Source organism: Strix aluco, unplaced genomic scaffold (genome assembly GCF_031877795.1).
Source record: "Strix aluco isolate bStrAlu1 unplaced genomic scaffold, bStrAlu1.hap1 HAP1_SCAFFOLD_52, whole genome shotgun sequence".
NCBI lineage: Eukaryota > Metazoa > Chordata > Aves > Strigiformes > Strigidae > Strix > Strix aluco.
The window spans coordinates 2,149,059-2,175,301 of record NW_027436610.1 but is presented as its reverse complement, the minus strand read 5'-3'; the positions used below and the strand labels follow the sequence as shown (position 1 = coordinate 2,175,301).

General features: G+C 49.7%; 1 pseudogene; it reads left to right on the top strand.

Annotated features, from left to right (window-relative positions):
• Positions 1-26,243, top strand: part of LOC141919052 (hydrocephalus-inducing protein homolog) — a 106,220-nt pseudogene that overhangs the window by 17,996 nt on the left and 61,981 nt on the right.

Here is a 26,243-nt window from a genome sequence, read left to right as displayed (position 1 = left end):
ATTTTGCAGTAGTTTGTCATCTTGATCGTTGTAGAGCGCTGGCTCATGTTTCCATAAACCCGAGCTCGAAGCACTGTGGATGTCTCCCATTTCTTGGCTCCTGGCTCCTTTGCTTGCCAATATATGCCAAGGATTCAGTGGGGGGAGAGGCAATGCTTATAAAGCATACCCGCCTCTGTAACCCTCCTGAACATCAGTTATTTCTGTATGCCAAGTTGTCCATTATAGAAAGCAGATTGTCCAGTCATTGTAAACATTGCTGCTGTCCTCGCAATGTAACTCGTCTCTGGCCACAAATCCCTACCACTCCAGACTCCCTTAAGAACAGAGAAATTGAGGCTATACAGGCATGAAGGCTGGATTCTCCGTGTGTGGAGATGAGTGAATGACTCTAGGGATCTACTGTTTTAAGGGTGAGTCTTGCTTCATTCCCCAGTGCCCCCCCAAAAGATGGGACTCCTTTTTTTTTTTTTTTTTTTTCCCCCCCTGGAATGAATGTGATTCTGCTGTGTTGTGTCTGGCTTAGAATTTCAGGAGTCCACCCAGCACACATCCAGCTCTCTCCCTGTGTTGTTGCCCAGTAGCCGTTTAAAGGCAGGTCCGTTCGCTGGCTGCCTTGCTGTGACCTGTGCAGTGAGGAGGAGGCTCTGCCTTTGCAGAGAGATGCTCTCCATGCTATGGCCGGGTTGCTGCACTTGTCCGTTGGGGCTGGCTCTGAGGCTTTAAGCACCACTCCACAGAAATGCCGTTTCTAGAGAGCATGTCTGATGTTTGCTGTTTGCATCTCACCTGGGAAACACTTGCCTGCAAGAGGAAGAGCGGGCTTGGTACTGAAGTTTGAGCTCAGTTGACTGCCAGGAGTTACTTGGCTGGGAATAAGGAAGGTTTGAAAGCTCTGGAAATGAGGGAGCCTGTGGTGGGAGTCTGTTTGGGAGGGTGATGTGCTGGCAGGTACTCCAGCAAGGCTCCAGTCATTAGTCAGTTGATGTGCACAGCCCGGGACACTCTCCTCTTCAGCTGGGTCTGAGGTGGAAAGCAAAGATGCCCTCGCTCTGGTCGTTCAATGGCTTGGGAAGACGCAGCGTAGACTTGCAAACTCAGGCATAAGCAACAGGGTCCCGGCTGAGGAAATGGGCTTGCAGGACTGTAATGGGCAGGTTGGGGTGGGCCATGCCCCACCAGTCTTGTTTTGACATCTCTTCACAAACCCACAGCAAGTGAGGGCGCTGCTTCTGCAGCACAGTGAAGCTCTCTTCTGTGTCCCATCCTGCCCTGGGCTGTCACTTGTTCCTCTGAACCTCCATTTCCTGCCCACGTGCCCCCAGACATCTTTGCTTGTCAGCAACAAGGGGTCAGGAGAGACACAACCCTGGGCAAACCCTGACTGAGGTGGGACTCCTCAGAGTCACCCGAATGACTTGGATGCAGAATTCCCTGTGACTTGAGAGGGATGGCAACCCAAAGGCCACCTGGGCACATCTGAAAAATCTCACTGTAAATACTGTCCCCTTGGGGATAAATCTCCAGAAACACACCCAGAAATAAGGTGCTGATGGTGGTGCCCAGGACGTCCTCATTCTGTACACGGGCAGCTGTCAGGATGTGATAAATGTGCTGATCCATGGAACTGCTAACACAGCTAAAAGCTGTAACAGTTTCTTCTGTTACTGGTGGTTTGCTTTGTTCCTCATACTTCCATCAGCAAGTGAGATGAGCAAAGACTCCCCTTTGCTTTTTTCCAGGTGAAGATATTCACACAAGCCTTTATGGAGCAGCTGCAGATGTCAGCATCAGGCTGGCCAGGAGCTCCCCTGACAGTTGGGAAGACTTACCTCACGCTGTCAAACCACAGATCTGTGGTCATCCACAATCGGAGTGAGATCATAGTGCACTTCCAGTGGAAGGCTTTTGTTACTCAGGAAGAGGAGGATTGTCAGAAGCTGAGGTTCGTTTGAAAGATTCATTTCAGTAAGATACACTGCCCGAGGGTAAAACTAACATATGGCCTCAAGGGGTGTTGGTGCATTGCATGGTTTAGGACAAGTAAACCATCTACGGCATCAGGTTACGTGTCCCTGGGCTTTAGGGTAATGGAGCTCAGTGCCTCCCATTCCAGCTCCATCCATGCTTCACCTGATGATGGCGTTTTGGGGAGGAAGGGTTGATTGCAATGACTGGATTTCCTCGGAGAGCAAATTTGCATTGGTGGGAGCACCAAACCACTGAGGTCCAGAGACCCCTGGGCTATGGAGGGTCCATGAGGCTGAGGAAAGTGTCAGCACTCGTTCCCCGGGACTGCACTGAGTAGCAGCACTTAACATAGCTGCAGGTAGCATAACTGTTACGATATTCACTGCAGCTTCTTCCACTCCAGCTTTGATAAGGTGGCAGGCTCCTTCTCCAGTAATGTGCAGGTAAAGTGCTTCGTTGGCCCAGCAAGTTGAGGCCATCCTGCTGTAGGATGTTGAATTGCCCTGCACTGTCCCGGTTCCCAGCACAACGAGGTATTTCTACCCTTCCTTAGAGACTGGGGAGGTGAAGGGTTCCGCAGGGAAGGTAGGGCAGCACAGGACAGAGCACTTCTGGGCTTCAGCACCCTGTGTCTTCGTGGTGCTGAGAGATGGGGCAGGTTCTTCAAAGGGTGTCTGTGGTGAAGCTTTGAAATTCCCGTTTCAGGCAGCAAAGAAACACTTATAGCCCGGGGGGATCAACTGGAAGTGACACTTAAAAATTTGGGTGATTAAGGGAATCCTTGTGGGACTTTTCAGACTTGCATGGATGTAGGTGTATAGGAGTTAGGTCATAGCTGATCAGGAAGCTGCCTTAAACTGGAACACTCTTTTAAGGGCTTCTGAGACAGTAAAGTTCAACATAATAGGTCAAAAATGCCTTGAAGGCCAAAACTAGTTTTCCACTGTTGTCTATTTTTAATTACACAGTGTGTGACTTCCATGCAAGCTCAGTGTGTTAAAAGAAAATCTCATTACCTTCTCTGGGCACTTGCCTGGACCATTGCTTTACCGCTCTCCTCTCGCCTGCCTGTCTCAGATTGGACCCTGAGTGATCCTCTTTCCCCTCAGAAGCAACCAGGTTTTCCCACAGTTCACTTCAACCTGATTCTTTTCCAATTACATCTCGTGCCAGTTTGTGTCCTAGAGTCCGATCAGGACATTTTGTTCCTCCTACTTGCAATCTCAGGGATGGTCATAGCTCCAAGGCCACTGTCCTGCTGTCAGAGAAGCTTTTGAGATCTCAGAGCAGAGAGGTCTTTCCACGAGAGGAGGCAGTGCAGGACCCTGCTCTGGGCTGTGACCCCAGAAGACCTGGATCATTAGAAGGTCTATCCAGGGGTTTGTTCTGTCTCCGTCCTGCAGGAACTTTCTGGGATGTAATGGTGGAATTATTGTCCGCTGATGGAGGTTGAGTTGAGGGTTGCTCATCGGTGGCTGGAAGCCCTCCTCACACGCAGCGCTGTAGGTCAGCCATGGAGAAACATTTCCCACTGCACTCCACGGGGAGTGAGCCAAAGCAAGTATTTTTGGTGCTGGTGCCAGCCTTTGCCTGAGGCTCTGTCTGTGTACATCTAGTAACGTCCATGACAGTATTTCCTTTTGAACTGTATTTGAATTCAGCTGGGTGATGATTGCTATCCTGTTTATACTACATTGCCTCAATCTGCTACACATGGAGCCTTCCACTCATCCCCCCAGAGTTGTCACCTGCTGGTTCTTCATGGCCAGGGACTGGAGCATGCAGAGGGGACAGCGATATGCCAGCTAGGAAACAACTGCTCTGTAGCCATGCTCCCTTATCTCTTGGTTGTGATCTTTAAACACTAGAATGATTTCTGCTACAGCTACCAAGTGAGGGAGAGATTAACTGCATCAAAGCCCTACAGAGATGGCCAAAAAGAGGAAAAAGATAAGGTGGTTCAAGGCTAGACGTAAGGGTTTGGATTCAGAGATGCTGGTCCAGACTTCTTTAGTGGGTGATGCTAGGCAAAGTCCCTTCCCCTCTCAGGGCCTCTGTTTTCATGCATATAAAGCCATTGGTTTCACCAAAGTGATGCGGTGCCTGAATTCATTGGTTTGCTTTTACAGTGCTCTGGGATCCTCTGGTGGAAGGCAGTATAGGGCACATTTAGCTTGCTTATCCCTGCAGGTCCAAAGGGGAAGAAAAGAGTGATGCCAGTAGCCTGCAGCTGAAACCCAGCTGTGTCTCCCCTTGCCAGTGAAGCCCTGCAGTGGGTGCTCCTTCATCTCGATCTGCCTCCCCCAGGCAGCTCTGTAGTAGAAAAAGCTAGTTGGGTTGTTGGTGGATTCTCCATCAGTTGTGGCAGAGGCTTTGAGCCGGGAGGCTCTTGAGGGCTGCTGGCTTTCAGAAACCTCTTCTGAGCTTGTAAGCGTGGGGTAAAACTACATGCCGTGCCAGCGAACAGCAAGTGATAATCTGATCCGTGTGGGACCCCACGGCTCGGGGTCAGCCCCTTGCTGAGCAGCTGCTGTTCCTCCCCGAGCGCTTTGCTGCCCCTGCGCTCACACGAGTCTCTGCAAATACGTTGCTCATTAAATTATCTGCTTGGATTGTCTCTCCCCGTGACTGCAGGCTGCAGAGGCAGAAAGAGGACAAGATGGATCGTTGTCTGAGGGAGTGCAAGGTGGACCCCGCTCTCCGAGAACGCCTTTCCCTTCTCTCCCGCCCCTTCCAGGACCAGTGGGCAAAGGCACAAGGAGACTCCATGCTTTTCTCCGACGATGTGTTCACCCTTGAGCCGCTGGTAAGCGATAGCTGAGAACCTCCCTTCCTTCTCCTCCCTGGCTGAGGTCACTTGGCAGGTCCCTGCATCAGCTGGCTTGATGTGCCGAGAGAAAACACCAGGTTTCTAGTGAGGCTGCGAGAGCTTGTTGCAGAAAGCATTTCTGTGGGCTCCTGACAGAGTAAGAGGCTGCCTAAAGCTGAGCTCTGCTGCAAGGGCTATAAATTAAGGGCACTTCATAAGTGTCCTTACACTGTTGAGAGCTATTGATATTTATGAGTAAGGGCAGAGCTTACACATAGCGTATGGGGATTAGCAAAGGATATCAGAGCACTCTCAGTTCACATATTGACCTGAGAAATGAAATGGTCCTCTGTGGAAAGGAGGCCAAATTCCACCCAGGTTTGATCACAGACATACCAATCTCTTCATATAACCTGGACGGATACCACAGCTGAATCTCCCTTCCAGTGTCATCTGTGAGCCTGGACACAAGGCTGGCAGGTTCAAACGGACTTTTTGAGTTTCATTGCACATAGGTACAGAAATTTTTTTGCTTTTTCTGTTTATGCAAGCAAAACCCCATATCCTTCAGTCAGCCAGAGCCCTGGTTCTGAGTATTTGCATGGTCTGAGATGAAGAATGCCCACTGTCCGAGCAATGCAAAATCCCTTTTCATCTTGGAGTAAATCCTAGGATAATCTCAACCTCTTCTTCCTTTTAAAATAGGTGAAACTATTTTTTTTTTTCCAAGGAAGGGGATCATCTGCTCAGTTACTCCTATATCCCATATAAGGCTGAGAGCCACCAGTGTTGGCACAGCTGCAGTTTCACACCACTGTAGCTGACAGCAGCATGATGTGACCAAGCAGTTGTGTCAGAGCAGTGGGAATATTGTAGAGAGTGGGAGCCGATCAGCTGAGCATTAAGATCACCCTGTGGTGTGTCAGAGCTGGCTTTGGAGTGTGTTCCAGGGCTCCTGCTGCTTTACAGTTGGATTGTGTCTCCACAACTAGCTTAGCCTGCTCTTGAGCTCCTGAAGTGCGTTAAGGTGAGGTCCAGAAGTCCAGCTGCCCACAGCACCGAGTCCTGGTACTCCGTGTAGTGACATACGGACATGAAGTGTAGCCTGGCCTCAAGTCTCGAGTGGAAACCTTTCCTGAATGGCTGTGTTAATGTTACACAGTTTGCTCTAGGACTGAATATAAGTGGGCTACCGCATGAGTCTCTCCCCTTCTGTATTGTCCAGCATTATCAACCTTTTGATTTCCATTAATTCCATTATTTATGGAACAATTAGGTTCACATTCAGTTTTGCTCGTGCCTGTCCTTCCCCCTGGCATATGGGTGTCTTTACATCAAATGGTAGTAAGTATTTTCTCCTCTTTATCAAATGTAGAATCTAAAAATCCACTGCTGCTGGCTTCCACAGCCTTCTCTCCAGTGACAGCCCTGTAACTTCTAGCTTGGGCAGACACCCTTCTTGCACTGCCATATAAATCTGCTGGAGAGACCCCCCAGAGATGGGACTTTGCTGCCTCAGACCTTCTGGCCAAAAGTGGCTGCTCTCTTCTTCCCACCTCTCACCCGTGATGTGTGGGAGCACCCCACAGAAATAATGAAACCCTTGTAACAGGTGACAGGAGGAAATAATTGCTTCCAGAGGTTGGGAAGCTGGTGGAGGGAGAGTAGTCTTGGAAATGCTTTCTGGGTGGGATGGCTTTGCTGTGCCAGTGGACCATTAGCTGTCAGTATTTTCAGGTGCTTCAATCTGTAGAAGCTGCAGCAGGTCACTTCAGTCTGTATAGGGTTAACTAGCTGATGAAAATAACAACAGAAAAGAGGAGGCATGATTTTGGAATTACCATGTGACCGAGAACATTTTGAGCAGTCGTCCAAGCCTGTGGGGAAACAAGCTGATACGCAGCTCTGACTTTCTGAGCACATCTCAAATTTGGTTTATTTTTGCATCTACACATGGTACGTCAGCAGAGGCAGCTGTGGTAGAGGCCCAGGTGGCTACCAAGGGACAAAGTCCTTGCTGTTTGCTGCATCCTCCCCGCCACAGCTCGGCTGTAAGTCACATTGCAGACCCATGGGAGCTGACCCCTTGGAAATGGCAACCAGAGGAGAGGGAGGACGAGGACTTGTTACTGTTACGCTGACCTTGACAAGTCATCGCTGTCCTGTCCTTGCCTGGTAGTGACTCCTCAGTGTCACGTGTGAACTCTGAGCTGATGGAGGTGGTCTTCAAGATGTCCAGGTTACGAAGGTGCTACTGTTGTTGATCCAGAGGTTTATTGCTGCAAATCTGCACCTCAGCTGGGGAATCAAGCTGGTCCCCTTCCAGATGAGAGGCTACTGCAGAGCACTGTGTTTTTTGGCGGAAGGCACCATCTCCAGTGGGAGCCGTGGTCCATCCCACAGCTCCCTGTGGGTTCAGTTATTTATGGAAAGAGGCAGATGTTAGCTTTGGCACTGCCTTTCTCCTAAGTGCCCTGAGCTGACAGGATGTGCTTTGAGTATTATTTTAGTACTTCTGTTGCCAGCTCTGTCTTTTGTTTCTTTGACTGCTCTGAGCAGTGATTTCCTTCCATTGCCTTCCCCCTCTGCAAAGCAAAGCAGGTGATTTGGCCAGCAGTTGGTGGTGCCCGGCTTTTCAAGACCAGCTTTTTCTTACTCAGACTGGTGGAGATCTAGCAGATTCTCATTATTCAGGGGCTGAGGGAGGAGAAATAGGATCTGCATGTATTTACAGTTGGGCTCTTGCAGAGAGATCACTTGTGTGGCTGTAAGTCATGGTGTGCCATCCCCTCCTGTATCACCTTGCTTTATGCTGTAGCAAAGCCAGGGTACGACAGCTGGAGTGGTTGTGCTGTACCATCATACATCCACTGTCTGTATTTTATGCCACCTGCCAGTTGCAGCCTGTCTGAGGCCAGAAGTGTTTCAGCCAGAACTGTTGCAATACCATGTTCACAGCACTGCATAGTTTTACATCTGTCCTGGTTACCATCCATGGTGGTTCTCCATGCTCTGACTCAACTGCCATCCTATAGAGAACGTGCTAGCCCAGGCAGACCGCTGGCTCCTGAGGTGCCCCGAGGCTTGGACGCATGTAGCAGTAGCCTGCAAGGGTGGGTAATGAAGCATTTCCTTTCAAGCAGCAGTTCTTTTTTCCCCTGTGGGGTAGCAGGAATGCAATGAACCTCTTCAACAGTCTATTTTAATTTCCCAGGAGAAATAACTCACAGTATTTTCTTGAGTTATTTCACAGTTCTTCCCTCTGTTCTGTTGACTCTGAGCGGGCTGTGCATTAGGGAATTATTTGCAGCTGCAGCCCAATAACTCACCATGTCATAGCTCTTCAATTTTTGTGGGGGCTGTCCTTTGAGCTATAAGGGCTAAGTCAATGGGAAGCTTTATAGTTATTTAATATTTATGCTGCAGGAGTGCCGGAGGCTCCACTCAGTTCAAGACTCTTCTGGACAAAGTAGTGAGGATACCCAGCAGGATGCAGAGTCAAAGCCTCACTTTGCTAATAGAAAAAGAACTCTGTTCGTCTCCTTCTATAAGCTGAATTTTTCCTTTCATGTAGAGTATTATTACAGTTGTCAGAGGTGCCTATATTTATGTCAACAAATACACAAAGAAACATTTGTAATGCTAGGGGTTCAGGGGATGTAAGTGGTGTCTTTGTTTAAACCTGTTGCAAGAAGTGTGAGCCTTCAGAAACCAGACATGCCTCCGAAACTGTGCGACAAGGCTCCCTGGGACTGAGTGCCAGTGCCAGGACTCTTTGGGCGAGAAGCAGAGAGAGAAGACCCTGAGGAAGCAGCAGAGAGTTGCAGACACACTGGTAGCATGGCCCAGACTTAAATCCCTGAGCAAGAGCATGACACAGAAAAGAGCCTGTTGATTGAAAGAGGTGTGGAGCTGTAAGCAAATCCCGCCTCTTCTTGTCTGAGCCTGTGTTCAGGGAAACAGGATTGTGTGCACCTTGCAGAGAGAAACAGGATGCATCTGTCTCTCAACTCTTTTCCCAGATCATCCGTCAGCTGGAGGAGCCTGCGTGCTGGCTGGCTGCTCACGGCTCGGGGCAGAAGCAGCCGTCAGCGGGCAGGAGCCTGTTCTTCTTTTATCCCCGGGCAGGAGGGCTCGTTCTGCTTGGTGCTGAGTGCCCCCACTCACCGCAGTACGTTAAATACTTATGTGCATGTACAGGTGAAGGGTATAAGAGGCAGCACCTTCGTAACTAAGAATGGAAAATTCTATTTGATTTGTTAAATCTCTCCTGATCTGAGTAAAAGTCATCATGTAGCCATAGTGCTACAGGGATATACGGGAAGGTTTGGAGGCAAGAGGGACCTTTTTCTTAAACTGACTGGTACCTCTGGAGAAATCCTACTGGAGTGTGAGCCAGTTTGGTTGCTTCGTTATAGCCCTAATTTAACAAAATGCCTCTACCAGATGCCAGTATAGGTAAGAGACTTAGAAAGTTTTTTTGCAGCTGCTTCCAAACCCCCATAAATTTTGTTGATAAGTGTTGCTTGTTCCCTGCTCTTCATTGATGCTCTAAATAAAGGCTACAGGGCTGTGGTTGAAAACAAGAAATGTGACGTTTGAAGATAAATGGTTTGCTGTCTCCTTCTGTTTCAGGAGGGAGATATCTGGCCAAATTCCTCAGCTGAAATTAATGTGACGTTTAGACCCTGAGAAGCCAGAGTCTGTCAACAAATGGTCTACTGCGACATCTCAGGTACGGCTCCTTTCTCCTGCTTCTGTTGCCCACAGTGGAGGTGCAAGTAGTCTTGCAGCCCACTCGGTTCTTGTGTAGTTGGTAGGAAGGGTCAGTGGTCAGCAGGGTTCTGGCACATGCCCACTGTCCCTGCGGTTTCCAGGTGGTCTCCTGTCCAAGGCCAGCCCTCGGGATGTGTGGCTACAAGCCTGGATCGCTGATCCCAGAACAACCAAGGCAGTGAAGGGGTAAGTTTTCATGCCATGGGTTTGCCAGCATTTGCTCTGCTGCCAGGTGCCTGTAGAGGCCAAAGAGCTACAGAGCTGAACAGCTTCAGTGGACGAGCACCAAGTCCCTGTAGACCATTTGCCTCCAGGAGGCGTCTTTATTACACGGATGCATCATCAGACTCCTGAGGCGGTAGGAGCTGAGTTACAAATGTGCTTCCAGACCCTGGATCCCCTCTCACTACCCCGGCGCTGCCAGACCTTGGGTGAGCCCTGCTGAGCGTGGGCTGTCTGCAGAAGGACCACCTCTGGCCAGCACGTGGGAATTGTCACCTTGTGGCTCTGAGTCTGTGGTGCCTCCGGGTATGTTGCGCAGGGCTTGCTGTACTCAGCGGGGTGAGCACCCTCCCTGGAAATCAGAGTCCGAGCAGTCTGCTAGGCAAGCTTTATGCTCATTCTGTCTTACAGCAGTGCCATCGCGTCTTTTGCTGGGAGCAGTTATCTCTGGCGCACCTGAGCTGTACCGTCTCTGCCCTGGGAGAGGTGATGGCTTTGCTGTGCTAGCACGGGGCAGGGAATGCCTGCAGCAGGCTGCGGGGTTCGGGTGACCTCGCCCTTCCTCTCTGTCTCTGCGTGGTGCTGCTTAAGGTGTTTTTCAAGACTGGAGAGCGCTGTCAGACTTCCATCCAGGGAACATTAGGGTTTTTCCCCATCAAAGAGGAAGAGGTGCGAGGCCTGTGGTCCTCCAGCAGCCAGGCGCCTGTCCTGGAGTGTGCTGAAGTCACTAACCCAGCTGCTTTGTCACTTTCCTTACTGCTCTGAGCTGAGGGATACAAATGTCATGAAACAGCTTTTTATTTATACTGTAATTGTGCAGAGTTTACTTGGCAAATGCCACCTACAGTCATTACCCAGGGCTTGTGTTAACAAAGTGTCTTCCTGCCCACCAGCTGCAGTTGCTAGAGCTGTGGAAGGAAAGGATTGATTTAAAAAGTTGCTCCCAAGGGATTCCTCGCTCAGTGCTGTGCTCCTGGCTCTGGGATTTTTGCTCTGGTGATGGGGGTGTCCGTCATTTTGCTGCAGGCATCTCCAGGGGTTGTGCCAGGAGAGCGTTTTTGTTGCAGAGAAATAGGAAAACTACTTGCATGCAACCCTTGAGCTGGTCTGAGAGTTATAGGAAACAGAGCTGGGCAAATGATCTGTGTTTAGAGAGAGAAGCCTGCTCTTGAAAAGGTCCTGATGAGCCCTTGGGAGAACTTAACTCCCCCACTGGCTCCTTGGAAGAGGACCTCAAGGAGGTCATTTAAACGATGCAACTAGCTCCCTCCCTTACAAACCAGAGCTGATCCGCTGTATTATCAGGGTGGAAACTGTCCCAGATTCAAGGTCCCTGAGTGCAAGAAGAGTTTAAAGAAGAAAACAGTGATCTCTAACTAGAGAGTCAGTTAACTTTGCTTCTTGATTTCTCTAAGAAGTGTGACTGCCTTCCTCATGCATGTGCATGCCAGTCACAAATCCCTTTGGAGCATCGTTTGCAGAGGGTGTGTGTCCCTTCTGGGAATGCTTGGGAGCTTTGCCCCAGTGCAGCCCTGTGAGTTGTGCAGCTGGATCTCATGCCCCACTGGAAAGGGGCTTTGCTGGCCTCCACTTTTTTGCAGGTGCCTCCATAAATTGCTTAGCAGATGCTTCTGCAGGCAGTGATTTACAGAACTAATCAGCACTGTGCAACTTGCAAAGCTGGCAGTTAAGAAGTGGTTTGAAATTTGCCCTCGGCAAATATTTAATCTCAAAATGAACTTTATAGTTATTCATGCAAATGAAGCTGTGGCTCTTGAGTGCTGGAAGGAAGCACATGGTGGGGGGCTCTGACACCTAAAACTCAGTTTTAGGTTTGTCTGTACACAGAACTGTATTGGGTTACACCTTACAAAACCCGTTCTTTAGCCACTCTTGCAGGGAGAAGCAAAATCCCAAGTGATGATCACTCCCTCACCTTGTGACAGAACTGTCCTGCATCATTTAACACTGTTTATTGGTGTGGTCAGATGAGAATCATGTTCAAAACCAGTCCCAAAGGACAGGGACATTCTGTGAAGAAGCGACTGAGTGTCAGAAAGCAGCAGAAGTTGAGGACTTTGGCAGCAAAGCCCCGTGCTGTTGGGCCACCTACACCCCTATTTATTTGAAAGTGAGGCAGCAGTGCCACCCTGTGCACCCTGTGACATGCCACTGCATTATTCCTACTGAGATCCCAGTGCTCGCTCCACAGCACCAGGTGTGGGGTTGGGACTGAGGACAAGGAGGCTGTAGCCCCTCCATGCCCTTGGCCTATGTTATGGTGGGAGCGTCACAGGCCCACAGCCCAGCTGTAGCCAGGCCTTGGGCAAAGGCTGGGTGCTCCTGGAAGCCCAGCTCCTAGCAAAGAGGAGGACATCCTCTCTCTTTTTCCCTCTCAGCTCTCCTGAATGCTGCCTGCAGTTTAGTCTGCTGCTCCTCCTTTGGGAAAAGCCTGCTCTGCGGTTCACCTGGAAGGAGGAAGAGCAACATTTCTGGGATTTCCTAAAGTTTCAAGTTCAACGTGGGGGTAGAAGAAAAGATGGTTTCCAGAGACCTTCTGGAGAGGATGAGGACCTACTGCAGAAGGGGAAGAACTGCCACTGATTTTTTGATTGCAGTCGCCATGAGATGTGTGTCTCAGCATGATCATGGGCAAAAGCTTGTCACTTGGAAATCTTTGCCATTTCCTAAGAGCTTCCATGGTTTAGACCTAGAGATTTAATGAAAATTAAGCCACATGTGATGCAAGGTAGCATCACATCTTTTGACAGGTAGCACCCAATACTGTCTCTTTTATGGTGTCTATGAAATAGAAATACACAGCCCTCCAATTAATGCCTGAGCTGTGCAACCTAACTCTCATCTCTGCTATCAGCTGGGCTTTGTCTGGATCCACTTAAAAAATGTTGAATTCAACAAAAGCTCCCTCGCTCTTCCTTTCTGGCTTGGACATTATCAAACATCCTCATTCCATGGTTGCAAGATCAGAAAGTCAGCAATCATTGAAAGGGCTGTTCCCAGGAGAGTTTTTTCAAGTTGTGATCTAGTCACTGTGTTGTCCCACCTGGGCTGCTCTTTGCAATAGGAAGTAGTTTTGGACATTCTGGAATAACTATGCAGCAGATAAAAAAAATCAACCTTCAATCCCTAATCTTTAATTAATGGTGAGCATTAAACAAAAGGACAGAGGAATATTTTTGCACGAAAGCTACACTGAAGGTTAGATACAACTTCTGGGCCTTTCTTTTTTCGCTTGTGCTACTCACTTTCTGTGCAGAGTAGGATGGGATGACAGGGAGACCCAAGCCGAAACTGGAGCTAGGGTTCAGGCACTTGAGGCTGCTCCAGTGGTTCAGAACACAGACTGAAAGATCCCACACTGTCATCTTAGCAGGCTTATGGAAGAAAATGAGCACCTTAGAGTTTAGCTATAAGCCCTGCAGTCTCAGTTCCTTTGCAGCAAGGGTGTGTGCATTAGCAGTATGTTGATGGCTTTGACCTCAGCAGTGAGGTTTTCCATAACTGTTCAGCGTGCTTCAGGTAAGGTGTCTTTACAAAGCTGAGCTCTCGGTATCATGGTGGGCATAGGTGAGTGCTTCTCTCTGGAGATCACAAAGCCCTGTCTTATTTAGGTGCTGCTGCAGGAGGTGAGCCCCGGGGCCCCGGGCACGGAGCTGTGTGTCAGTGGCTGAGCTGCTCTGCCTGCTGGAGGCAGCTCTCAGACGTGCATACCGCCGTTAGCAGGGAGCTTCGCCTTGCCTGGGCTCGTACTTCTCGGCTTCTGTGCTCTTGTCTCTGATTGCATGAGTATAGATGGCGTATTTTTATCTTCAGTTCTGTTTCATGAGCTTTGTGCCTTCACTGAATGGATTTCAGAGCTCATCTAAGCACATGGGAAGAAATTCAGAGATTGTGTTTTAAACTCAGCATCGCTTTTTCAGGGTGCAAACTGATGGCTAAATGAGAAACCAGCCGGAGGGGTTGGTTAGAAATTAGAAGTCAGCCCCAAGGCATGTCTCCTGAGGGAAGGGAAGAGTCCTGTATCTCCTCCTGGAGCACCTAGAGCTGGTCCCATCCAGCCCCGAGTCAGGGATTAGCACTGAGGCAGTCTGGGCAGTCCAGGATAACAGAGGGAATTACTGTACTGAAGTGGAAATCTCTCCCCAGGCCGCGAGACCAAGCTGCCCCTGTGCATCAAAGGGGAAGGCATAGGGCCTCGGCTCCGCTTCAGCTTTGAGCAGCTGGACATCGGGAGGGTTTTTGTTGGATTAGACCACAGCTATGAGGTGAGCAGTCGGGATTCTGAGGGGCTGGCGGGGGATCCTGATGGCTCCCAGGGCAGCAGTGAGCCTCGTGGACCTGTGGGATTCTGGCAACTCGGGTCACTGTGAGTAGGGAGTATTTGACATACTAGTCAAATTCGGGGGCTTTCCCAGAATCTGGATACTTCTGATGGGATCTGAAAGGTGCATATGTTGTTTGTGAAGTCTTAATCCCTGCTTTTTGGCAACCTTCCTTGGAGATCAGCTGGGAGGCTTCATGTGAAGAAATACCCCCTTGACACATGAAAGCAACACTGGGACAAAAAGATAAATATTCAGAGGCTTTTGTTTCAGCCCTGGATGCAATGCACCTTTGTACCCGGGCTGTTAAAAAGCAGCTGGAACAAATTTACTGTGTTTGAACTCCAGTCCACTGCAGCCAGGTTTTGGTTAAGTGCATGCTGCCGGTTTCTGGGAGTTGGAGGAAAGCTGTCCAGCCTCTGGCTCAGAGCTGTGTCCTGCAACGGGACTGGGAGTGCTTTCCCTTGCTGACCGGTCTCTCGCCACTCTTCAGATTTGCTGCATCTCTATGAAGAGCAAAGCATTTCTGGAAATGAAGCAAAGGACCTTTCTACATATTTGCCTCCCCCTGCCAATGGTGTCAAGTCTTCCGCAAAAAAATAAGATAGGGCAACTGAAAGAGGTAGAAAATGAGGCAATACTTTCAAAAGCTTGACTGTGGCAGGGAAGGACACATTAAGGTGTTTTCTTACCAAAATATTGTGCGCTCTATGCATCTGTAATGGTGATACTTTATTGATTCTCTATCACTTTATTATTTTCATTACTTGAGAAAATGTGACTAAGTAGATGATACTGTTAGTGCTGTACTAAGCAGCTAGACTGGAGGTAAACATCAGCTCAGCGTAGGATCCCTAAGTGCAATTTGTAACTGAGGTGTAAACAACATGAGAGGAGAGAGTAGTTTTCAGGTTACCCTTGCAGAGCTTGAATATGTGAATATTTTTAACAGCAGCTGTAAAATTAAAAAATACAGGACATCTCTCTGCTTCTGTCTCAGTTTTTCTACCAGGTTTTACAAGGACAAACATTAGGGAGAAGAAATCCAAAGCAGATAGCTAAGTCCATGGAAATGGCAGGATTTCACCCTGCAGCAATCAGAACCTTTACCGCTTTGCTTCAGGTGGGTTTGTTGGTGCCTGACAGCGTGCTGGTACTCGCAGCAGCTGTGGGCATTTCTTGCCCAACATGAGAAGAGCTGACTCTCAACAAGTGCTGCGGGATTGTGTCACTTGATCGAGGCAGTAGATCTCTCGAGTGTTCAACAAAATAAGGCTTAGTTCGTAAAGTCTTAGATGGTGGCTGTGAATGAGAAATTCTTTGGAATAGATGGAGCTGCTGTGCACCGCACGCTCATCCTTTCCTGACACGTCTGTTTGAGCAAAGACTAAGAAAGTATCCCATTAAAGAAAAAATAAGAAACCTAAATCACATACCGTAGCAGGGTTGGGGAGTGCTTCTGAAGTTGGTTATAGTGCTGCCCTGAGGTGTCTTCTACATGAGTAAACTTGTTGGCTGCAACGTGTTCTGCCCTTGGGAGGATCGGACTCGTCGGGAGCAGAATCAGTTGTGTGATGATTCACTAGTAATGCTGCAACTGCCCTTCCTTGCTCTTAGGGACAGGTCTGAATCGACTTGGTGATGCTGAGCAGCTCCTCTGCACTGCAAGTCGAAGTGGGCTGCTCTGTGTCAGTGGAACAAACCCCGAGTGACTGTTTCTATGAAGCTGTCACTGCTTTGCAAGAAAAACCCAAAGGCAGAACTTGTCCTGTTGCATTTTCTTTGGCTTCTGCCAAGCACCAGCACACAGCATCTTCTGCTTTTTACAGATGTTAATTGCTTAATCAGAAAACAAATCAGCCTTCTGTAAGAAAGGAAGATTCCTTATGTATTTCCCTTTTGCTTTCTTGCTGCTGCAGGTGGTCCTGTTTAACAAAGGAGCCATCGATACTGTCTTCAACTTGGTCCCTCCAGCTACAGCTCTGGGCTCCTGCTTCACCTTCCTCCCCCAGGAGGGCATCATTTTGCCGGACAGGCTCCAAGTCATCCGGATCTCCTTCAGTTCCACCATCCTGGGGGAGTTCACAGAAGAATTCAGGTTCAGTGTGAATGGATCCCCTGAGCCTGTGACCTTGACTATCAGGTGAGGAGGGTTATAGGAGCTTGATGGGCACATCTGTAGCTGTCTCTGGGTAATCATCTCCCACCTACCTCATTTTAGGATGAAACAGAGAAAAAAAGGTGTTGTCTAAGGTCTTAGTCTTAGCTCGGATCCTAGCATCCCCATGCTAAGAGCCAAGGCTTTTTAACCTTGACTCCAGCTTGAACCTTGCAGTTGCATCAGCAAATGAAGTGTAATTGTCTGCAAGAGGAAATCATAGAATTGTAGAATAGTTTGTGTTGGAAGGGACCTTTAAAGGTCATTTAGTCCAACCACTCTGCAATGTGCAGGGACGTCATCGACTCGATCAGGTTGTTCAGAGCCCCGTCCAACCTGACCTTGGATGTTTCCAGGGATGGGGCATCTACCACTGCTCTGGGCAACCTGTGCCAGTGTCTTACCACCCTCACTGTAAAAAATTTTTTCCTTTATATCTAGTCTGAATCCTTCCTCTTTAAGTTTAAAACATTACCCCTTGCCCTATCATGACAGGCCCTACTAAAAAGCCAGTCAAAATCTTTCTTATAAGCCCCCCTGAAGTGTGGAAAGGCCACAGTAAGGTCTCCCTGGAGCCTTCTCTTCTCCAGGCTGAACAACCCCAACTCTCTCGGCCTGTCCTCACAGGAAAGGTGTTCCATCCCTCTGATCATTCTTGTGGCCTCCTCTGGACCCACTCCAACAGGTCCATGTCTTTCATGTGCTGAGGACCCCAGAGCTGGACACAGCACTGCAGGGGGGGTCTCACCAGAGTGGAGTAGAGGGGCAGGATCAGCTCCCTCGACCTGCTGCCACCTGTAACCATGCCTCCTGTGCCCTCAATACCCAGTTTAACTTTCAAAGTCTTGGGTTCCTCTGGGAAGCAGCTTTGCCTTCATGGTTGAGGTGGGTGGCTCTGTGACTTTCCAGGACACTGATTGCACAGAATTTGGCAGCAGCAGGTTCTCGCATGTCTCTGTGTGAGGGCCCCGGGGCTTTAAGTGACTACCCATGCTGGAAAACAGTTTGACTGGAGGCGGTACAGGAAAGGTGTAGAGATGCCTGCTGCCCAGTCCGGGTACCCAGGAGCTGGAGTTACTCCTTCCTACAGGTAGCTCATTCCCCCTTGGGCCACGGCAGACAGCGGGATGGCATCAGCTTTGGGCGGTAGATGGTCTGGGCCATCCCCCCTGAACACACAGCAAGGCCAGCAGGGCTTTGGGGATGGGCCAGCCTGGGTGACTGCAGCCAGAGGCAGTGTTTTTAAAATCCTCTGTTAATAATCCATCCCAAATGGGTAGCAGCAGCGTCAGCATCATCTCTCATGCTCATGGGTTGGGACAAGCTGTCCTCTTGTGCAGCCAGCGCTGTGGTACCTCCTCTCTGCAGCCAGAGCAGTGCTGACGTGGGAGACGGGGAGCTCTGCGGCAGGTCACACGGACTCGGGCATCATCCCGTGGGCTGGTGCCACGGCAAGAGATAATCCTCACCAAGCAAAGGGGAGAAGGGGGGGGAAAAAAGCTGATGATAGGAGAGGCAAAGCTCACTTCTCAGGACTGCAGCAGCATGCAAACTTGACCCAGCTGGTCTTTAACCACGGGCTGGCGGGATGACGTGGTTTAGGCAGGAAAGCTGGTGCTGGGTGCTCTGGAGCTGTGGGGCTGGCTGTGCCTCCTCGGCAACCAGCCTCCTGGGCTGCTGCTGCTGGGAGGCACTAGACAAAGGCAGTAAAGCAATGAGAGGAATCTGTGGTCGGTTTTACCAATAAGGTGAGGGAAATGGATAAAAAAGAACAAAAAGGTTATCACTTCTCAAGAGAAGAGTGGTGAGTAGGTCTGTTGACCTCAGTAGAGAAACAGTTACGTTGGCTTTGTGTTTGGAGGGAAAGTTCTGCTTTATTTGGAAATCAAGAGGGAACATTTCACAATCAAATAATTTATTCTCCTCTGTCCCTCCCCCAAATTGGTCACGGGGTTTATTGCATAAGCAACTTTCTCCTTGAGCAAGGGCAGGTTTTGCTGGTAAGGCTGCACTTATCACAGGTAGAATACAGCACTGCTTGGACAGTGCCTGCTGCCTCTGCCCCGCAGTGGCCTTGCTCCTGGGGAAGGAAGGAAGGAGCTGTCAGAGGGATGGTTGTGTTTTGGCTTCCCCACAGCCAAATGAAGTGGTCCTTTTTTCCCCAGTGATGCCTTGGCTCCCAGTGTGCAGCACGCCCTCCCCTTCTCTGTGGCCACTGTTTGGCCAGCACCCCTCTGGGCTCAGTTTAGACCTTCTGTCTCAGTGAAAGAGGATTGCTGGTCTTTTTTTATTTATTTCTTCCTCATCCCTATACTCCTCCTCCCTGGATGGTTGCTCCTATGCAGCCCATCTGATGGCACCCCAGCACACCTGCCTGCTCCCATGCAGCTGTCCCTCAGCAGCAATTCCCATTGCAGTCCTCTCCTCCCTGAGATGGCATCTGCCTCCTTGAGCTCTCTCTTGCATTTTTTCAAGGATCCCTCTCCAGCCCCACAGCTCAAGCTGTTTGTTTTCAGATGCCCTGGAGATGTCCACCCACCAGGTCCAGCTGAGCCTCCCTCTTTTGCACTGGATTTCGTCCTCCGTGGAGAAAAGCTTCTGGTTCTTTTGAACGGAGGCGAGCTGGCTGGTGGGACGCTGGTCTGCAAAGGAAGGAACGGGGATGAGAATTCAAGCAGTTCCTCTCCCGCCTTGTGTTATCCTTCCTGCTCTGCCAGGACCCTGATCTCCCTTCACACATGCATTACTTAATGCTACTGTAAAACACAGTTGTTGCCAAAACCACTGCCTTTTCCCCCATTCTCTTGCAAGCTGTACTGTTATCAGCTCTGGGTTGGCCTTGCCTGAGCCTTCTGGGCAGTCATTCCAGTTTAACTTCCTAGAGCACAGATTCGATCCACTCAGCAGAAATGGCAGTCATTTCCCCACTTGCCTGGCAAGGCTCAGCCTTGGCAGTTTCCCGGTGTCATCCCCAGTTGTGGCTGGTTTGGAGGTAGTTTTCCATCATCTCCTGGCAAATGCTGTGACGGAAAGCGTGTCTGCTCCCTTTGCTCCGTCTAGAGTAAGCTGTTAGGGCTTGGGAGGTCAAGTCTGTTATGTGAGGTCCCTGGAGAGGGAACCCCACCATCAGCAGGGATTTGGTACCTGGCTCATTCTTAGGAGCTGATTCAGCTGCAAGAATCGAGAAGTAGTGTTGGATTGAAACTCCTGAAAGTCAGTTTTTGAGTGCTCTTTGACTGTGCAGTCGGAAGGTGCCAAGACCATAGGTGATCATTCGTTACTTGGAAACCAACCCTACGAGGTGCTGGATGCTTGTTTCTTTGGTGTTTGGAAAGGGATGCTGGAAATGGGACAGCACGGATGGACGCAGGTCCCTCCTGCGGGATGCTGGGATCTGTTCATGTGCAGAACATGTGGACAATGACAGTGGCAGTCCTGTGAATAAAATGAGAAGGCACTGTTCACTGCGGCCCTTGATTTTTAACTGAGGCAGAGCTGGCATTGATTGTCATCAACCATGAAGTCAATTAATGTTGTGCAGCTCCAAGTACTGATTTCAGTGGATGTGAGTGAGTTTTGGAGTTTGGAGCCTGTCTGCTGAGTTGAAGGACGGGCGAGGTGGTGAGGTGGGTTCAGGACACCCGTGTTCAGCGGTTTAAGACGTGTTGCTCTTGGATGTGTCAGCTGGTGCACTGGTGACAAGCTGATACTTCCCTCAGATTCAACTGTCCGCTGTGTAGAACTGTTGCTGCTCTTCTCAATGGATGTTTGGGGCTCCCCTGGATTCATGCCTCAAAGCCCTGCATGTGTAATGATTGTGTGGATCAGGTCTTCTGAGAAAGGTGTTCATATACTCCATGGAAACGCCAGTTCCAGCTAAGAAATACCAAAGCAGGGAACCTGTGGCTGGGAAGACTAGTCACAATGAGTCCCCTTGTGTGTGGACACCTCTGTCCCTCACATTACGGGTGGGGAAACTGAGGCACAGAGCCATCACTTGTTCAGGGACCTTCATGGGGCTAGCAGCAGCGTGGGGGCACACCCTGCTGTGGTGCCCTGAGCCTCAGCAGCAGCTGTCATCTGCGGACCACTTTGCTTTGGCTGCCTGCTGTCCACATGGGTGCTGTGCTGAGCACAGGGGTGGCAGGTTGATTTGAAACCCACCGTGGTTCCGAGAGCAGCTTTTACCCACCTGAGCGGTAAGGAAAGCTGAACGCTTTGCCATTCTCTCTAACCGAGCCAATGCCTCCTCTGCCTGTCTTTGTCCTTGCAGGGGCTGTGTCATTGGACTGACTTTTCATTTCGACGTCCCTGCCCTCCACTTCGGTGATGTCTCCTTTGGTGAGTGTGCCCTGGGCTTGGGCCACAGGTTGAGAGCTCTGTGAATTACCAAAATGGAGCACTTTAACATAAGACCATCTGTCACTTGTGTTCCTCCATAGCAGCCTTCAGGGTGTTAAAGCCAGGGCTGCTGGTTGCTTAGGCGGTCTTGTGCCATCGTGAGATCAAATAGGACCAAAGGAATAGAAAGTCAGTATTTTCTGGTGTCCTCCTAGTCTGTTCAGCCGCAATCTCCCAATTCTTGGCAGCAGAATGACTGTGAAAATCCTTGTCCCAGAAGGGCCCAGGAGACGGGACTGCAGCAGAAGGGAGTTTAAGCCACGTACTGGCCTGTAGCTGCTCTGGGTAAATGTTCCTGTTGCAAGGCAAGGATACCATTTACCCGCCTGACCTTTAGTGCGAGATGTTAATTAACGCTGTGAGGGCCCCTTGTCGTCACCCACCAGGTAACATGCCCAGGCAGTAGCTCTGAATCAGGCACTGATGTCCTCGGACCATGGGCTCCTCCTTCCCCACCACAAGCCCAGCTCTGCTGACAGAGCCGGTGCCTGAGCATCCAGAGCGTCTCCATTGAAACGCAGATTCTGGTTCTCCATCTCAGTCTCACAAAAGGCTTTTTACTGAGAGGATCTAGAGTTTAAATGTGAAATCAGTTGTGGATTGATTGAAGGGCCGTTATCATTCTGTGCCCAGGATACCTCTGTGTTTTCATGCTGTTCATGGACTTTTTAAGAAGACTTGTTACCTTTCCTGAGCTACTTCTCCTCTCCCTCCATCACACTCTGCCACTTCTTTATTTCCTTTTGAATAAAACAACAAGAAACACACCAGGCAGAAATGTGGTTATGTAATAGGAGATTCATCCTCCCTAATCTCATTTCATTAGTAAGGCCTTTTCAGCTGAAGGCAGCTATTGTATTTTTGCTTCTTTTAACTGTGCTGCTGACTGTTGACCTGCATCTGGCGACTTTGGTTTCGTTTGGGACTGTGAACTGTGTTTGTCTTTTTTGTGCCCCTCCTGCCTCCCTGCTGGAGTAACTGCTGGAGGTGGACACTGGTGTTGGACATGGAGAAACTCCCCGCTGTGACTGCAGTTGGTTTTCCTCCCTGTCTGTATTCAAACGACGCTTGGTAAGCAGGCCACGGGAGATGTCTCCTTCTCGCAGAGCTGGCCAGCCAAGCCAGATGTCCACGCCAGAGCAGGCTGTGGGCTGATGTCCTGTCTCTGCGGAACACCCCACCAGGTGTGGTTGTGTCACTGGTTTTCCATGAGGGAAGGGGAGTATCACAGCTAAAGTGATGTCGACCTTTGCGGGCCAGTGTGCAGTGTGGAAGCCATGTCCCATTCGTTAGGGAAGGTGGAACATGGCTCCTGCTGATTTCTGAGCAAGCTGGGAGTTGTCATGTGCTCAGTCTGGTAGCCCCAGACAGGAGATGCCTTAAGGATCCTGCCTAGAGAAACTGTGTCAGAGTGCTTTGCATCATGCTGTCGTTCCCAATTTCATCCTTCCTTTCTTTTACTGTAGCTTCTTCTCGATGACTTTATATACTGAAAACTGTGGGAGTGTTCGCAGAGTTCACAGGGCATTTTACGGATTGAATTTTCAGAATAAATGGTCTGTCTGGATGGACACTCGTAAGTGAGAAATAGTTGGTGCTGGTTTGGGGGCAGGTGAGAGAGGTCCTCACAGTTAGAGAGAAACTTCTGGTGTTCAGCATCGCTAAGAGTGGGCATTTCCAAGGAAGGAATCTGCGATCAGCGTAAAAGAGAACTTAAGTGACAATTAATTCCTTGCGTAGCTTCTCAGTTAGCTGTACTTCAGATTGAAAAGAGCTAAACTCCAAACGCAGTTTTATCATAACAGGCTATTCACACCAGGAATCACAGGACAGTTGGTGCATAAATTCATATTTCTGTCATTTTCCCAGGCTTTCCTCACACCTTGTCGTGTCGCCTCACTAACACCTCCTTGGTGCCCCTGACCTTCAACCTTCGCATTCCTGGGGACGGCTTGGGAGAGCCCAGTGTCAGCAGTTCTGTTCAGATGTCAGACAACACTCGCCTACTCTGGAGAAAGGGAGCCCAAGCTTGCCTCAGGCCAACCGAATTTACCATAAAGCCCCGCAGAGGGACCATCCACCCCCTGGGATTCCTGGATATCCAGGTATGGGAAGAGTCTGGCCATACGTGCTCGGCGGGTGGAGCTGGAGCTTCTCTGAGGGATGAGAGGGCTTTAGCACCACTAGCTCTGAGCATAACACGGGTAAGATACCTGCACTAGTGTTAGGCATTTGTTAGCTGGGTTACTCTAGGGCTTTTCTGAAGGACCACTGCTTTCTTTCCGAAATCGTAAGCTGAAGATCATGTACCATATGGTCAAGTACAGAAGGCATTCGTATGTTTTTGAGAGCTGCTTTGAGCAGTTTCCTTGATTTAAAGTGGGCAGAGGAAGAATAAGGACAGAAGGTGGCTGTTAAAAAGAGAGATGTCATTGTATAAAGCAGTTTTCTTTTCTTCCCAGTCTTATTTCTCCTCTCCTGATGAGCAGAATGAGTTGTATTCACTGCGGTGATCTCCAGTGGGGACTGGAGAAGCTCTGGCAGCCATGGACTGCACAGCACCTGCTGGGGCTGCATTTTGCCCTCAGCTTCCCAACGTAAAGCTGAATGTTGAAGTCAACAGATTGCCTCTGGATTTATGCTGTTGTAGTTGAGATTAAAAATTAGTCCCTTAATTTTAATACAGTGGTGAGTAGAGCATTAATCTAATCGTGCTTACATATGCCCTGGTAAGTGCAAGGTGTATTTAACAAAGCAGATTTGTCAGAAGACTTTTGTTACTCCCAGCAACTGTGCTCTGTACATGGACCAGCAGAAGAGTTAGGGCAAAATCCTCCCTTTCCCGCCCGTGGAACGAGAACTGGAGGACAGCACACGTGGACGATGGCTTTTGGGAGTGATGAAGTGTTTGATGCTCTTCTCTTCCCCCAGGTCACCCTGTGTTCCAACACTGTGAAGAGCTACGAGCTGGCACTGGTGGTGGACGTGTGCGGTGTTGGCAAGGCGGTGTCGGCGCTGCTCCTCAACAGCCAGGTATCGGCGCTTTCCTTGCAGCTCGTCGTCTCTCCTCGCGCATCCATCACCACGCTGCCTTGCACGTGGTTTGCTGGCTCCATCTCCAAATGACAAGTGTTGCTTAATGAGCTAGTTCTGCCCAGCTAGATGTGAGATCGGCAGTGTTCTGAAAGCAGCACCTGTGCTCCGCGGACAGGCATGGCCCTGAGCCTTTTTCGAAGGGGAACAGTAATTCATTATTGTCCTGTTTTTCGGTGCTTGAGGTGTAATAAGTTTCCAAAGGGCCATCATTCCTCCTTCCTGCAAGTGGTGGACTTGTGCTGGATTCCAACCAAACTACAGCATTCATTTGGGCTGCAGTGAGCAGCCTGCTGAGAGCTGGTGTCTGGGTCAGTTAATGAAGGTGCATGCGAATGGGAAAGGGGCTTATGGCAGGACTGGTGAGGGAAAGCACGATCTTATGAAGGGGAAAATAGTCCTTGATGTGGAAGGTGAGCTCACGTTTCTCTTCTTCCCTCTGGTTCTTTTGAGCATTAATGTTCTCAGACTTAAGCCAAAAGTTGTTCTTGCTGCAGCCAGATTCAATGCTGTTGTGCTGCAGGGGGTGTCAGTTTAATTACAAGAGGGGTGAGTTCACTGTGCTGTTCCCTCTCCCAGGCAGAGTCATCCAGTCAGTGCCTGGGCTGCAGTTTTGTAAAACAAGTGCAAATGGGGACAGACAGTGCATGGAGCCGTGGGGGTGCAGGAACTGGGAGAGGGGGATCCCCCACTGCCTAAGGCAGGGGGTGGCTTGTGCCCTCCATTGCTGGGGCAAAGGGCTGAGTTCTCAGGCAGGGCAACAGCGGTGTGGGAGAGGAGGGAGTCGTTTTCACTGAGACACTGGAATCTTGTGCTCTTTGAGCCTTGGTGAGCGCTGGTCCTCGGTGGGAAGGCTCCCCCAGAGCTCACACCTTGCTGGGACTGTTGGGAGGGTCCTTGCAAGCCTCCTGGGGCAAAGAGCGGGCAGAGCTGATCAGGCAGCTCTGGGACAGGGCACCGTGCGCTGCCTCGGCACTTGGCAGCCTCTGTGAGGCTGAGTCCCAGGGCTTTGCCCCACCTTTACAGGAGGTGGTTGAGTCAGAAGAAGTTAAAGGACGATTTATCGCCGTAGGGGTATTAAGCGTCCATTTGACAAGTGTGTTATGCTCTATTTCATGCTACTTGGGGAGTAAACGAACTCTACATTCTTGCAGTGTCTCTAATTCCCTTTTAGTCATCTCTTCGCCTAGATGCGTGGTTCCTCCACTGCGAGTGCTCGACCCCGTCGTGATGTTTGGACGGTGCTTTCTAAAATTACTTTATCAGCAGATGCTGACCCTTGTGAACGACAGCGATCTTCCAGGCTGCTACAGGGTTCTCCCTCAGGTTTGGCATTGCATCTGCCTCCTGCCCTCAGATGTTATCAAGGGGTTTATTAGGGAAAAAAAGGGTTTTAGGTAAGACCTTGCTGGTTTATATTCAAACCTAAAGATTGCTGAGAAAAGGAAGCTACCTGAATATAAACTTCAGGAAGCAGTTAAATAGGAACCTACCTGAATATAAACTTCAGGAAGCAGTTTAAACTTTTTAGGAAGCAGTTTATATTCTAGTCTTTGGGATGCTTTCATGCAGGAGAACATAGAGGGTTGTGAAAAGCTGCTGCAAGGAGGCTGCCAGCACAGGAGTGGGTGTTTGTGGGTGCAGCAGCTTTTGGACCCCCTGAGGATGCTAAGCCCATACAAGTCTTGCATCTTGCTTTGTACCTTTCTGCTTTCTCCTGGGGATTTTTGAAAATGTGTGTGAATTGCCATTGTGGTAGATGTTGAGGAGTTCAAAGTTTCCTCAAAGGTCACTCCTGTGTGTTGCATTTCACTCTGTCCCTTACAGGAACACAAGGAGGACGCTTCTGTGTGGTACTCCAGCCCCATGCCGTGGGGGATTGTCCAGCCTCGCGGCTCAGTGGAGGTCCCATTGACCCTGGAGGCCCAGGTGACGGGAGAGCAGGACACTGTTGCTCATGTTGCAGTGTTTGGGAGTGAAGGATCCCCTCTGGTGAGTTCCAGGGGATGTGGGCCTTTGTGCGACTCATCTTAGTGGGGTGTGAAGCATCAGGCAGGGTTGCTAATTCGGGGGATCCTTCCCGGGAAAACAAGAACTTGTAATATATGCTGGTGTGGACAAGGAAAGAAGGGGTTTTTGTGGCATACGCAACAGCTAATGCCTGTGAAACAAAGATCTTCACTCCACAGTCAGTATAACTGTTCAGCAGGGATTCTTTATTCGCAGCGCTGGGCAGCACTGGGGATCGCTCCACCATGAGTGCCACGCTTACTAACAAAACTCTCTGACTAATATACACAAAAAGCATACACATGCATCAGGTTTCCTAGAAAAGACAGTCTTATGCTAATGGGTTCTCAGAATTCATTTACATAGTCTGAGCATGCATAGTAAAAATAGAGTGAGGGTCTTCTCCCCCCTTGGTGGTCCACATCGTCTTCCTCACACTGTCTGCTAGCTGAACTTCAGG